General features: G+C 45.4%; 1 protein-coding gene across 3 annotated transcripts in view; it reads right to left on the bottom strand.

Moving 5' to 3' along the window:
• COP1 (COP1 E3 ubiquitin ligase) overlaps nt 1-16,208 on the bottom strand; it is a 127,214-nt gene that overhangs the window by 2,506 nt on the left and 108,500 nt on the right. The window lies entirely within an intron of this gene.

Genomic DNA, 16,208 nt, shown 5'->3' with positions numbered 1-16,208 from the left:
GATGCCACCAGCCAAGTGCAGGCTCACCCTCCCAAACTAAAACTAGAAATCCCACTGGAAATCCCATGGTGCCAACAACCCAAACCCATCTGAGCACTGGGGCGTGGGCAGGAGCCCTGGAGATGCTGAGCTTGACCTGCTGGTCCCAGAGTGGTGTCCCATATCCAGCCCTGTGCTGGGAATTGTGGCACCAAACCATTCACTGCCAACAGTTTTCTCTAAAAACAGCTGATACCCTTTCTCAGACATTTTTCCAGCCCTCTCACTACTGCCTCAAGCTTGCTGTAAGTATCCCAGCACTTAGCACATGCAATTTTAATAAAGCCAGTGACTAGAATCCTCCCTGCTCCAAAAGGAGTGGAAAGGGAGCTCGACCCACCCCAACAGGGCCAAAGTGCTGCCTCACCACGAGGTTCCAGGCTTTGCACAGCCACCAGCTTTGAAGCAAAGGGAGAAAAAATCCTTTCCAATGCAGAAATCCACTTAGCAGTAAGAGCAGCCTTGTGGTCGACCACCAGGATAATTGTTCCAGATAGATTTGGGCACCCCTGGTACCATCATTAGGGGATTAGGTTAAGACTCCTGATATTATCTCACCAATGATCCTCCCAGTCAAAGCTCCTGAAAAGAAAGCATATCCTCAAAGGAAGCATTATACTCCAATTTCCCATTAATTTGGTGGCTAAAAGAGTCTAATCTCATGAACTGCTCAGCTTCTGGTTAACAGCATAAGAACTGAAACCCACCAGGGGGAATGCAGATATAAATGTGATTCAGTGGCTAAAACAGGGACTGGGATGCCTGATGGGATTTTGGAGGCAAAAGTGATGGACTGGCAGCTATCAAGTGCAAGAGACCTGAACCCCTGAGTACTGATGCTGTGGGATCTGAATGCTTCCTGCTGGCACTGGGAATGACTGGTAATTCATCCCACTGCTCAGTCTGTTGGGGCACCAATGTAAATGAACTCTGGTTCAATGAAGAGTTTTACTTGCCCAATAAAATGAAAATGCCAGAGGGTAATTTACTTGCACTCCCTTGTTCTCCAGAAGCCACTGGGTTGTTTGTTTGGTTTGGGTTTGTTTTGTTTTTTTTTAACAGGGTCTGAGCTAATCACTGCTCTGCTGCAAACAAGAGCAGACAGCAGCAAAATTAACACCAAATCTGTCCTTGAACAAACACTGACTTGCTTGTTAAGCCACTCTAGCACTGCTTCCCCAGGAACACAGCTAAGTTAACTTGCTTCTAATCCTCTAAAGAAACGATTTCACGTTGCCTGTAAAGCAGCCAATATAGTCAACACCACAAACACTTCAGCAAGTTGTGAAGCTGCTTAGATCTCTAGATTTGTAATTTCTGACAGCCCCATGCACACTGAACCAATCCTTTTGCCAGGGCTTGTATTAATGGAGTCACCACATCCTCAAAAGATGACTCTATCATGACCACTTCACTGGGAGCATCCTCATTTCCCCCACTGCACCACTATGAGTATCTGTGCCACCATGAAGAACAGGGCACCACCATCCTCACCATATTCTACTTGACCATAACCACTTGGTGTTTTCCACGCAGGGTGAGAAGGTTGAAAGGCTGGAGGTTCCCAAACTGTTGTCTGCAAGAGCCAGAAACTCTCAAAGCAGAGGCTATCTTGGAGACCCAACCCAACTTTCTGATCCTGCTTTGAAGGGCTCAGTTATTAAAATGATTCTGCTATGCATCCACCTCCTTCTATGGGGGGAGGACCTGGAATCATTTGCTAAAATAAGACTGAAGAAAGAAAAAAAATGAACAAACAGAAAAAAAAAATCCAGAGATGAGAGCTTGCTACATGGCAAGCAACAGCATTTTATTCCACACAGGCTGCTGATCTCAAATATTACTGCACCCTGCTGGAAAGCCACTGACTGGAACCTGATCAAATGTGCACTCAGGTCCTCAGAGATGAGATAAGGTGACATCTCCAGGCAGGGACAGCCATAAAATTGACTGGAGACAGCTTAAAAATTTTACTCCTGTAAAGTCAACAAAAAAGAGCAAGGCCCTGGGATGACAGAAGTGTGCATTTCCTTGTCTCTTGGCATTGCATATGAATTTAGAAGGATTAATTGACAAATGTAGGTGCATCTCAGGACTTAGGGAAGATTAATTATGTGCAGGTCCAGAACTGCTCTAAGATATTTCAGAGCTGAAGCCCAGACTTATGAAAAGCCTTCCACACATGCCAGCTTTTTCCTTGACTGCAGAGAAGTATTATGGGAAGTCTGAAGGACAATTCCTTGGCACTGGGAAAGGCTTGACTCCACCACAAATCTTTGTCTTTGCCCATAGACTGAGCACATATCCACAGAGAGGTAGGGATAATGCAAAATTAAGCTATAAATCAGTCCTGAGAGCAAAGACAGATCAGACAGAAGGACCTCTGTCCTGAACCTAACACATCCCCTTTCTTGGAAGGGACACTTGATGAACACAACTGGTTGACCCAACTTTGGGGCATTTGCCCTTGGGCTCTGAAGACTCTTAATTATGCCAAAATTCTTCCAGCATATTCCTGATGGCAAAGAAAACCAAAATGAAATTTAGAACTTTCCTGAGTACATGAGCTACCCACAACATTCATCATTTGAAGGAATTATTCACCAGGTGACAGCTGGGTTTTGAAGCACACTGATTTCCTTCTCTCCTAGACAAGCCCTGTGTTTGGATGGCCCTGGGGAAGCAATTTGTAGGTGGAAGGAAGGAATGGAGAGGGAAAGTCTGGCTGACTGCTGGCATTCATTCAAGAGCAGTCAGCATTAAGAGAATCAGAAGAACTTTGGATGTTTGGCAAAGCTTGAAGAAACTCAGCTGAAGAATTGAAGACTGCTGAAGCTGCTCTAGCGTGATAGGAAGGAAAAGAGCTGAGGTTGGAGCTCTTCCACTCTTTACATCTTTGTGCAAAAAAGCACTTGGCTAAATGAACATCACCCCAGATAGCTCTTAAAACCACAGGCACATCTTCTTGGAAAGATGCACACTGATATTCAAGCAGCTCAACCCTGCAGAGCGAGCAAAAGCTCCAGACAGACCCTCTAGATAAGCTGCAAATCCATCCTCCCAGGAACTGCAAGGCTGCTCCCTGGCATCCCTCTGTGCTCAAGAAGAGGCAGTGCAGATGCCCCCTTGAAGCCCCAGTGCTGCAGGAGTTAAGTGTCCCTCTGTTTGGTGGGCTCCTGAAAAATCAGTGTGTTTTATTGTCTTCCTTTCCTGATACAAAATAGAGAGATTGTCCCAAAGGGGCTCAAAAGATGAGCACAAATCACTAGCACTTTTTTTTTCTTTTTTTCCTTTTAATACAATCCTTCAGGAGACCATTCCTCCTCTTTTATCCCACATACATCAAGCCTTAATGTGAAATTCAGAAGCTCCTGCAGAAGGAAATGGTCTATACAAGAGGAGGAGTGTCAACATCAACTTTGAAACACCTCTGTCCCCCTGTTGGAAGTGAAATAGGACAGTGAAATGTGAATACAACCTACACTTTTATAGCTTATAAATGCATTAGTTTTGCTAAAGCTGATCTGCCCAGGAGCAGAGTCAGAGTACTTGGAGGCTGGGAACTGCAGTGAACAGGTAACAACTCCAGCTTTGCCCACCTAAGCCAACATAAAGAGACAGCAACTCCCCCCTCTGGGTTACTAACCCAACAAAACCAACCTGTAAATGAACTTAGCCAGTTGTGTTCCCCAGGAAGCCCATGCTGAGGAAGAAAGGAAGTTTAGCTAAAGGAGAAATCCTACACCATGGACTTGCTTCCTCCTTTTGCTCTCCACTTTAACTTCTACAGCAACAGCAATGATGCAACTGGACAAAAACTGTACCTTAGGATTATAAAGAGATGAGCAGTGAAGCAAGATCTGTCCCCAAGTTATATGTGCATATGAGAAGCACTGAAAATCTTATTTGGGACTTTAACCACATCATAAATAATTACAGGCCGTGAAGTCTGTGCACCTTCATTATCTCCCCTTCTCAGCATAAATAAAACACATTTGCCTCAAACTTCCAGTACAGTTGTCACTGAGGTAAGTGAATTTTCTGGATTTTCAGCTAGGTTGGTTCTATGGATTCACAGTTAGGATTCTTATAAGATCTTATTTAAAATTAACAACTTCTCACCTTCCCACCCCAGCAGACGTTTTTGCTAAGGAATGGTTGGTTTGTCAGCAATTCCCTTTCATGCAGACAGATTTGCTGCCAGTGAACCCTGAATGGTTACTCAAAAGGAACAGGAGCCTAATAAAGCAGAGTTGTTGATACAATGGGAAAATATACTGGGTGAGAAAGCTTGCACTCAAGTGGCAATTGTCTTACATTATTTGTAGGCAGAATAGAAGTACATAGCTGAACTAAATCTCCTGCTGTTCATAAAGAAAGGTCCTTAGAAGTAAAGCTCCTCTGTCCTTACTGAGGATGAAAACTATTACTCAGGTGATGGATTTTTAGGACCAAGACATAATTCCCCGAAACTTCTCCCATCAACATCACGTGTGAAACCTTTTGATACATCAAGATGTGAGAAAGGAGTTCACCAAGGAGTTCACCACTGCTTGGCTGCCCTTCATCTTGTAATTAGCAGATTCTAATGGCTTTTCATGCCAATCCCACTGAGATCTGGTTGTTTTCTTGTATGACTTGAGTCAGCTTTTGTTTTTGGAAGAAAATTACAAATTCTAACCTAGAAAACATGATGAAGCTCCAGTGTAGAAAAAAAAAAAAAAAATCAAGAGGTTTTTGAAAGCTAAACTGCAAGATTAGATCTCCTCCCAGAAGAATCATGTGCTGCATGCAGAATTTTCTTTCTTTTTATCCATGATACATTTGTTATTTTCAATGGTGGGGTGGTTTAAGAGTGCTGCACAACTCACTGTCTCCTAGGAGGCTAAAATTTCCTTTATATGACATCCCATTCACCTAACATTAAACCCTCCTGACCAGTTTTTGAGGGAATATTGTCTATACTGTGAACATCAGGCCCAAGCAGAAAATAATTACTCCTTTAAACTGAGCACTTCTTTAAAGAACAAGATCTTGCATACAAAAAGATGTCATGCTGAGACATTTCAGGAGCAGTCACACCCAATTCCTTAAGTTTTAAACCTGGAACAGAACAGGCATGCCTAAACCATGTCTTTTAATCCTTAAAACCTGCATTTTTATCTCATTCTGAAGGTAAATCCTTTGTACACACAGAGATAAAGCCTCCTAACACTGATCTGGGCCAAAAAAACCCCAGCAACAACTCAATATATCTGAAAAAACAAGGTCTCAGCTGTTCTTTCTAGCTGCAGCTGCAAATACAGAATCTTTTGGCTTTGAAGTTTATAAATGCTACACAATTACACCCACACAACATAATAAAGATACTTAAGACTTGTCTGCAATCATACCCACATACGTATTGTTTCCTCTTGCATCAGAACTGAGAGGCACCCTATAAAGGGGAAAAAAGCCTTCAAAGGTATTGGTGTTTTCATCATCCTGTGTCACTCACTTTGCAGCTTCTGTACAACTTGAAGTGCAACTCACTAAGAAGAGGGTGCAGGTAGAAATCCAACATCTCCTTGAATCCCTCCCCTCATTTTTCTGCAATTCCAGATTTTAATCTCTGTACCAGGGATGCTTTTGTCAAGTTTTTTTTCTGACACTTTCACATCTGTTATTTTCTCACCACGACTCTCAATATGTGAATACATTTCTCTTTCCTTCTCTCTCAAGAAGATGTCTTTTTTGGGGGGGATTTTGCACTTAAAGCAGTTTTCTACTCCTCTTCAGACCAAACTCAGCACAAGATGCTGCTGTGCGATGAGAAGTTAATTTTCTCTCAAATGCACCTAGGTCACTGCATTCATAGCACACAGGAGCTCAGAAGAAAGCAGCCCAAGGCTTGCACTAAGAGCACACTCAAATAAGCAGTAAGCTGTCTCTCAGCCAAGTGAGACAACACTTTTTCCTAGCATGACCTTTCTTTCCAACATGTAGCTCTCAAGAAAACAAGATCAAAAATGAATCCCAAGACCAGGCTGGAAGAAAAGAGAAGAACACACATGGATGGTGCTGCACACAGACAGGCAATGATTTGCTCCTTTCTGTGCTGCCTTCTGAATTCAAGATGAAAATGGAGGCCAATGAGATTGATGGGAAAAGGGCAAAGCAAGCTTTGCATGGCAGGAGAGTCAGCCAGCAAAGCCCACACTGGGAACTGTTGATATATTATAGGTGTCCATCTCTGTAATTTAGTCATTACGAAACAAAACTGGTTTGGATGAACACCTAATTTATTTTGAATTCAAGATGAGAATAACTTGTCAGATGCTTATTATTCTGCATCTACTGCAAAGCAAAGCACACACCTCTAACAGCTGTTGCAAGGTTGGGAGACATAAGTTAAAGCCAAATTATGTTGGCATTAAAGGGTGAGCCTTGTACTCTCTGTGGGAATATTGAGCTCCACTGCCCACTGAGCCACGACAAGGTCTCTAAAGCTACTTGTTCCCATGGTTGTATATCCTGGGATTTCAGACATTCCCCATAAACAATATGCTCCAGGCCTTGAACAAAGCAGCAGCAGTATATAAATATAGCATGCAGTAAGCCTACAAAAAGCATATACATAAACATCCAACACATCAGCATCAATATTGCAAAACCCCAGGAAATGGTGAGGCATTAGTTTAGTGCAAACAACTTTTGGCATCTATTCTCTGAATACTTAAAAGCTTCCAAATATTCATTTGGCAATGGTACATGATGCAATGCTGCACCATCACTTGACAACTGCACAGCCCAAGCCCTGCATTCATAGAATCATAAAATTGGTTGGGTTGGAAGGGACCTCAGAGATCATTAAGTCCAACCCTTGATCCACTACTGCTGCAGTTCCCAGCCCATGGCACTGAGTGCCACATCCAGGCTCTTTTGAAATATCTCCAGACACAGAGAATCCACTACTTCCCTGGGCAGCCCATTCCAATGGCTGATCACCCTCTCCAGAAAGAAATTCTTTCTAATCTCCAACCTAAACCTCCCCTGGCACAACTTGAGACCCTGCCCTCTTGTCTTGCTGAGAGTTGCCTGGGAAAGAGCCCAACCCCCCCCGGCTCCAACCTCCTTTCAGGGAGTTGTAGAGAGTGATGAGGTCCCCCCTGAGCCTCCTCTTCTCCAGCCTCAACACCCCCAGCTCCCTCAGCCTCTCCTCATAGGACCTGTGCTGGATTCCCTTCACCAGCCCAGTTGCCTCCTTTGGACCTGCTCCAGCACCTCAATCTCCTTCCAGAACTGAGGGGCCCAGAACTGGACACAGGACTCAAGCTGTGGCCTCACCAGGGCTGAGTACAGGGGCATTCCTACCATTAATAAATTTTCCTCCTCTCTCTTCTCCTGTTTGTAGCACTGGGTCAGTACATCCTGCTGGAGGTGAGGAATTCCATCTCTACCAAACCAAGGTCATGCTACCCTCCCCCAGCAGTGCTCTCCATGGCAAACTCAAGCCCTGGGGTGCTATCATTACTGTGGTTATCACTCTTGCATATGCTTCCCTCCTTCCAAATGCTGCTCAGACACCCAGATGTGTGATCTGAAGAAATGGCCATTGATCTCCATGAGGGGATTCAAGAAACGTGACCTAAATTTGTTAGGCTTAGATCTTGATTTTGTGCAGACCAATTGCAAACCAGCAGGGGCTGGAGGATGAAAACAGAGAGCAGAGTAATATGAAAAAAGCCTTTTAGGATGAAACTGAATTAAACAGCCCAGCCCACCCTACAAGCACAGCCTACCACAAGTGCTGCACAGCCCAGTCCTGAACCACCACTCCCAATTGCTGCACTGGGGAAGAATGGACACTGGTGGGAAACTCCTGAGAGATGCTAAAATATCTCCTGTCCTGCACTTCCCAGCTCATTAGTCCTTTTTAATAGGAAACACTCTCCCTGTGCTGCAGTGAAGGGCAAAGTCCCATTTGGTTCTCTTAAGCCTCTTTATTCCACATGATGTTCCCCCATCCCTCTTTGCTTCTTCTCCTTTTTGCTAAGTCAGTGCTTTCTCTTTCAGCTCAACTATACCAAACCAAACACTTCTCAGTTCCCTCTTTTAAATATCCCTCTTCTCACTTTAATCAGCAATTCCCTAGCTTGTGCAAGGACACTTTCATCTTTCTTAAACCATCTGTCCCACATCCTTCAGGGCTTTTACATTTGCACTTACTGTCTTTTGCATTGCATCTCTCATCAAAGCCCTACTTTCAGCACTACATTGTTGAGTTTTGACTGCCCCTTCTACTACAGCCCCACATACATCTCATCTCCATTCTCCCTTCCTTTGTGAATCCAACTTTGAATATCCTATTTATTAGAAAGTTTCCCTTTCTTTCCAACCCTTTTTCCTCCAAATATGCTGGCATCAGTGCCAACACCAACATGCACAGCTTCCTTGGGTTCAAAAAGGGAATGGATGATGGGCTGACCTTCCTCTCTGGTCCCAGTGTTCACCAGTCAACCAACTGTATCTGCTCCCATAGGACTTTTTCTCTTCTTGGCTCCCTCTACTTCTAGGTCCCTGAACTCATTAGTGCTGTCTGTCTGTTCCTCTGATGGGGCTGTCAGCTACAGCTCATTCCCTCTTCACCTCAAACATCTGGCTAGATAGAAAACAGAATAATACAAGGAGGCAGGAGGTTTGTGGTTAGAGATAGGAATATGATGGCATTGCCTGGGGAACCACCACTGCTGGACCAGGAGCTTTCACTAGGAGAAAGTGATCCACATCAGCAGCCTGATTAGACATAACCCATCCCATACCTTCTTTTATGCATTTTCTGGATACAGAAGAGCTACCACCACACAGCTGCCATGCTGAACTCAAACACTCCACTGAAGGCTGACAAACAGTTTTTAAGTTGGGCCAAGTGAGATCATTGCCAGGTGACATCTCTGAAGCTCAGCACATCATTGATACTGCCTGTAGCTTCCTTGGGGCAAGTACTGGAGCTGAGACCCTGGGATCACACAGGATCCCACAGGATCCCACAGAGAACACCATGAAAGGAGCCATCACTTGGTCTGGTTTCCTGCTTCCCTTCCTCTCCCAGTGCCATTAGTTTCTGTCTTTAAGTAGCTGAATGACACAGGCTTAAAATTGACTTAACCACCTTGATGTTAATATTTTAAAGCATTAAGTTCTCCAGTGCCAATAAATCATTTAGATGTGCACATTTCATTAACAATCCAATCAGTAAAAATAACTTAGCATTCACACAGGACATTTTATCAGAAGACCTAAGGACACACTACAATATTAATTAAGTGTAACAAATGCCCTGGCAAGGTAGCTACATATTATCCTACTTTGACATGTGGGGAAACTGAGGCAACACATTTCTTAGTGGACTTGCCCAAGGTTAATCCAGACATCCACAATAAAAGGGAGAAGCAGGGAGAAATACTGATGAGATTTACCTCTCCTAATAAGCATTTGCTTTCTGAATTGCAGTGTTTACCTTTTTGCCAATGGGAAATCAGTTCCAGCTACGTTCCTCTCCCAAACAGACCAGAGGCACAGACCACTGCTAACAAGCATGCTAAAAATCAACCCAAAACTTCCAACAGCCCATCAGGTGAAGCAGAGCACACTGGGTCCAACATGATGCCCAGCCAAGGGTTTTGAAGAACATTCATGATCCTTTCCATTCCATAATTCACACCTATGTGTGAATTTGAGCTCATGGGATGCAGGACACCTAACTTAGCACTCATAGGTCATGGACCTGCACCAGTGTCTGGCATATCCCAGGTGCTCCAACTACTCACCCAGCCCTCAGGGAATTTCACAGCAGGCTATCATGCCAGAGAACATGGGAGAAGAGCAAGAAATTCCCAAATACTACTTGCTGAACAGTTATGAATCTTGGAAAATGTCAGGAATCCCAACAGCCTCACTCTTCTCCAAACCCACAGTTTAATCAGTCTTTCAGGCCATGCAGACCTTTTTCCTGGCCCCCTGTGGCACCCACATAACTGTGGTTGAGGATGTGCTCCTCTGTGCCCTCAACCTAAACAGTTCTAGATCCAGCAGTTTTATTTCTTCCCCCAATTTGGTACAGAAAACCCCCAGTTCCTGGCATTAAGCTGACAGCCAAATTGCTTTGCCCCAAATATCAGGGGCAGTTTAGTTGATAATGCTTGTCAGCTCTACAGAACTTGGGTCAGCACTCCATTTCAGGCAAGTCCAGCCTTGTTTTTACCAAAGATCATCAGTTCTGCTCTCTATGCAAATTACATCCTGTGGAAATGCTTTAGATTTCCCAATTATGTGATCAAACATCCCAGCCCCAGATGATGCATATACCCAGTCCTTTTAACCCAAGCCTCAGCAAAGTGGGCTGGTTTCTCAGGAGTTTTCACTGAAACCAAGAGAATCTCATCTCCTTCTCAACTTTGGCATCTGGATCTCTAAGGGATCTCACTACCAATGCATGGCAGAACACAGAACCCTCCTCCTCTGAGCAGGGTGATGTACACAGTGGTGCTTATATGAGAGTAACCACAGGGTCACCAGGCACCACTCCCAGTCTGACAGGGTGGGCAGAACAGAGAATAACACAGAATCCCCCTTATTAAAGCATCAGGGGGAAAAGTTGGAGTAATGCTAAGATATTAAAGCAATCATGGGCTTAAGACAAGGTGGAGAAAGCCCCAAAATTAAGCTCTGGAGAAAGGGGTCTTGCAGCTGTGTAACTGGTGGGAATACACACTGGACAGTGTCAGTGGGACAGGCTGGAAAGAAAAACTTGATGAAACCTTGCACACTGCCTGTTCAAAGCAAAAGGGGAAGAGTAATTAATGCCTTGCAGCCACAGATGGTGGCAACTGACAAAGTATGGGTTAATCATAGGAAATGTCAGGAATGAGGAAGGGAGCCAAGCAAAGTCAGGCTGGCTGGGTCAGCAAGAGGGGAAAAAATTGGCAGGAACTCACAAAATGGATGACGGACAGAGAAAATCAATTTATTTAAAACTGATCATGGATTCATAGTCTGCTCCTGTTTGCTTCATGTGGTTTTCCTGTCAAGTCTTTGGTGCAGAAAGCTGTTGCTTCCTGTCTGTTTGAACAGCACCTAACAAATCACATCTCCTGCTTATTGTAGCATATTTGCACCATCCTAATGAAAAGCACCTCCACCTCTAAAAGTGGTGGTGACAGAGAGGTGCAAAACCAGGATCACGTTAAAGCAACCTGAATTCTGACATTTGATTTGTATACTTTAACTGTAATAACTTCTCTTGAACATACCCATCCATTTTCAAGTGGGATTCCACCACCAAACCCAGTACCCCAAGCCAACCAGCTTTGTAAGTCCTGGACTTAGGTTAAAATCCTGCCTGTTCTGTTAATGGGTTTTGGAATAACACTGCAGGGGGACCAGTGGGCTCCATGTCTGCAAAACACATCAACTATTCTGAATGTTTTGTTCATGCCAGCTGGAAAAGAAGGTTGATGGGTTTACTGCATCTGTAAGCCTTTTAATTGTGATTCGGGATGAGCCAGAAGTCTGGCAGCCATGGAAATCAAAGCCTCCATTTCTCCTTAAGCCAGGAATAGCTTAAATAAATAAATAGCATTTAACAGCAAGAGGAACAGAGGCATGTGTCTAAGTGTCAGCCCTGAAGATGCTGTTTGTGGGGAAAGGGGTGTGAATGACAGCCTAGGTCAGATGCTGTACCTCCAGCTGAGGATGCAGGCAGGGAGGGTGGGGGCGGTTTGCCACATTTGGTGGCAAAGAGAGCTACAGCAAGGGGAGGGGAAGTGAGGTACAACGGGAGAGCAAGAAATACCTCACCTGCTTCCACCCAGAGGGTTCCAGATGCACAGTGGTAAGAACAGAAGAGGGAAGGGTACCTGCCTGCAAGGTGGCCCAGCTTGCAGCTGATTAAGACAGTACAGGAAATTTAAAACCAAACACAATCATATATATGTGTGTATGCTCTTGTATGTTCCATGCAACACATCCATATGAGTCCCAGAAATTAAATCAGCAGGACCTGATGAGTAAAAAGAAGGGACTTGCTTCTTACAGAGAAAAATTAAGGTACAAACATTAGCATGCATATAAGCTTCATGAAGTTATATTGATGCTATTTATAACATACACCTATTTGGGAAAGAGGATTTTGATTTAAACATTGAAAAGTTTAATTAAGTTAAAATGAAAGTTACCATTAATCTTGAAAGAATTCCCAACCTACTGCTCTCCTTTGACATCCAATCCAGCTAATGTTGTACCAGGGTCAAGCACAGCACTATGTACTTGAAACCTCCTGCAATGCAGGCAAGGCTGGGTGAGCTGCATGAAACCAGGTGGCCTTCTCTAGTCCTGGGAAATAGGAAGCTTTCTCTCTTCAAAGATGACCCAAGTAGAGCGGGCATATATTTTCACCAGCCAGGATATGCAGGAAAATTATGAAGCAGAGAAGATGTTGATAAAGAAGAGATGCCTCCTCCGGGATGTGTTCAAAGGCCAGGTTGGACGGGGCTTGAAGCAACCTGGTCTAGTGAGAGGTGTCCCTGCCCATTGCAAAAGGGTTGGAACTGATGATCTTTAAGGGCCTTACCAACCAAAACAATTCTGTCTGCAATTCCATGAAATTGGCAAGGAAAGATAAATAAAATAAAATGCTTTCTGCTGCTGGCCTCAGGTGAGGCCAATGAGTGGATTGATAAGGGGGCGGCACCCAGCACTGCCGAGAGGGATAGAAAGGGCTGCGAAGCACTGCCCAACCCTGTGCTGCTGGCCTCAGGTGAGGCCAATCAGCTGAACACTAAGGGGGCCACACTGAGCACTGCTGAGAGGGATAGAAAGGGCTGCGAGGAGCGCCAGTGACCTGGAGCACGGCGAACAGGAGCAGGCAAACAGGAACGGAGCATGGCAGCTAGGGAGGCAGTTCGCGCAGGCAGGACAAGCAGGAGGGGCAAAGCCACCTCCCAGGTCTCTTGGAGGAGCAATGGTCTCCAAAAAAGCAAAACCTGGTGCTGTTACAATGCAAGGTGTGTGCACACAGATGCTCGGAACCCCTTAAGAGGGACAGCAAGAGGGACATAGCTGTTCAGGCCTCTGGCTGTGTAGAGTGTTAGCACCTGGTGTTAGCATCAGAGGACGGTGTGAGTGGGGTCTGTGTGCGATGTGAGCAGGTGAATGACTTGCTATGCTTGGTGGTAGAGCTCAAGGAGGAGGTAGAGAGACTAAGAAGTATTAGGGACAGTGAAAGTGAAATTGACTGGTGGAGTCACACTCTTTCAAACCCAAAAGAAGTCCAGAAGAAGACGGTGAAGCCCTGCCCCTACTGCCATCAAGCAGTTGGAGCAAACCAGGTGGATGGGAGGGAATGGAAACAGATCCCTTATCGGAGGGGCAAAAGAATCCCCTCCCAACCCCCACCATCTCCCCAGGTGCCCTTAGAGAACAGATATGATGCCCTGGACTCAAGAGAATCGGGCAGGGGACGGACAGACAAGCAGAAGATCTGTCTGGAAGGTCTCCTGTTTGCCCCCCGTCTACCAGACAGGTTACAACTACAGCTACAAAGAAAAAAAAGAAGGGTAGTTGTAGTTGGTGACTCCCTTCTGAGGGGAACTGAGGGCCCTATATGTCAACCAGACCCATCCCACAGGGAGGTCTGCTGCCTTCCTGGGGCCCAGGTGAGGGATATTCGTAGGAGACTCCCCCAGCTAATCTGGCCCTCTAATTATTATCAACTGTTGGTAGTCCAGGCTGGCAGTGATGACATTAACAGAAGAAGTACTAAGACAATTAAAAAGGACTTCAAGGCACTGGGTTGCAGCCCTTTCTATCCCTCTGGGCAGTGCTGTGTGTCGCCCCCTTATCAAGAAAGTAGGGTAATGAAGAGCATACAGATTATGGAAAAAAGGACTAACTACTCAAGAAGAATTTAGGAATATAGTTAGGTTGTATAGAAAGAAAATTAGAGAGACAAAGGCACAACTTAAACTGAATCTTGCCACCTCTGTGAAGGGTGACAAAAAGTCCTTCTACAGATACATCAACAGCAAAAGGAGGGGCAGGGAAAACCTCCATTCTCTACTGGACAGGGGCAGCAGCTTGGACAGGGGCACCCTGCGCTGAACCCAGCTGGAGGGCCGGGCCCAGAGAGTGGTGCTGAATGGGGCTGCATCAAAATGGCGGCCGGTCACTAGTGGTGTCCCCCAGGGATCAGTGTTGGGCCCAGTTCTGTTCAATATCTTCATTGATGATTTAGATGAGGGGATTGAGTCCATCACCAGCAAATTTGCAGATGATACTAAGCTGGGGAGGAGTGTGGATCAGCTAGAAGGCAGGAGGGCTCTGCAGAGGGACCTGGACAGACTGGAGAGTTGGGCTGATTCCAACGGGATGAGGTTCAACACGGCCAAGTGCTGTGTCCTGCACTTTGGCCACAACAACCCCATGGGGAGCTCCAGGCTGGGCACAGAGTGGCAGAAAGGGACCGGGGAGTCTGGATTGACAGGAAGCTGAACAGGAGCCAGCAGTGTGCCCAGGTGGCCAAGAAGGCCAATGGCATCCTGGCCTGGATCAGGAACAGCGTGGCCAGCAGGTCCAGGGAAGGGATTCTGCCCCTGTACTCAGCGCTGGTGAGGCCACAGCTTGAGTCCTGTGTCCAGTTCTGGGCCCCTCAGCTCAGGAAGGAGATTGAGGTGCTGGAGCAGGTCCAAAGGAGGCAACTGGGCTGGTGAAGGGACTCGAGCACAGATCCTATGAGGAGAGGCTGAGGTGTTGAGGGGTGTTGAGGCTGGGGAAGAGGCTCAGGGGAGACCTCATCACTTTCTACAACTCCCTGAAAGGAGGTTGGAGCCAGGGGGGGTTGGGCTCTTTTCCCAGGCAACTCTCAGCAAGACAAGAGGGCAGGGTCTCAAGTTGTGCCACGGGAGGTTTAGGTTGGAGATTAGAAAGAATTTCTTTCTGGAGAGGGTGATCAGCCATTGGAATGGGCTGCCCAGGGAAGTAGTGGATTCTCTGTGTCTGGAGATATTTCAAAAGAGCCTGGATGTGGCACTCAGTGCCATGGGCTGGGAACTGCAGCGGGAGTGGATCAAGGATTGGACCTGATGATCTCTGAGGTCCCTTCCAACCCAGCCAATTCTATGATTCTATGAAAAATGGCTGGAGCCTACCCTTGCAGGAAGCAGATTCTGATGAGATCCAAACCTGCATTTAATGGCACAGGTTTACTTTTGAGTAGTAACTAGATAAAATTCTGGTTATGCTTGAATCTTCTCCCTGCACATATTCAAGTCAGAGGCCTGGGGTTAAAAAGGTGACTGGTTTCTGTTCCTGGGGTACAAGGGGAAGCAGAGGTGAGAATAGGGCAGTGGAGCTGGGTGTCTTCTCCCAGTCAGCAGAACCATCTCCACTTACAGCTCAGTCAGGATGGGCTCCCTAAATCCTTGTTGCTCTGGCAGGGTACAACAGAAGCTGCACTGGGCTTTGAGCAGGGTCATGTCTGCAAGGCTATTGGGAAGAGAGTGATTTTTCATTTGCAAACTGAAAGAGATGGAGTCCCTGAGAGGAGAGACACAAGCCACTTTTGCAGGGCAGTTTTCTAAGTAAAGGCCACACTGCAATCAGCTTTGATTACCAAATTGTGTGACTGATATTAGAAGAGATAATACAGTAAATTGAATTTTAATGTCTGACTGGACATAAAAGGCAAAGAACTTCACTAAACAAAACCATACAGAGTACAGATGATACATATGAGGTTGCTTCTCTAATATCCTACTACTGAGGCTTTCTCTACTATATTTATCTGGGAGGAGAAGAGAGTGGGAAGAACAGACAGCTATGCCTTAGGTATTAAGAATTAGAGAGTACAACTTGAGAGCTTTAGCATAATAAATGCAAAACATTTCATCTTCCCCACTTTGTTCTGCAGAATGAACTATTCAAAAGACAATAATGAACTCTGCATCATCTGAGGGACTCAGAAGTGCTCTGCTGACTTCTTTCCCTGATCCCATCCATCTGAAACACTCCTGAATCCAGAAGGATGAGTGAAATCAGTAAGAAAAATATACCTGAGAAATCAGAAATCACTGGGTAATTCAGCTATTGAAAAGCATTTTAGACTTAAAAACAAAGAGTCTAAAAAGAAAAGT

Source organism: Calypte anna, chromosome 8 (genome assembly GCF_003957555.1).
Source record: "Calypte anna isolate BGI_N300 chromosome 8, bCalAnn1_v1.p, whole genome shotgun sequence".
Taxonomy (NCBI): domain Eukaryota; kingdom Metazoa; phylum Chordata; class Aves; order Apodiformes; family Trochilidae; genus Calypte; species Calypte anna.
The sequence above is the reverse complement of the archived record's forward strand: the minus strand, read 5'-3'. Positions and strand labels throughout refer to the sequence as shown.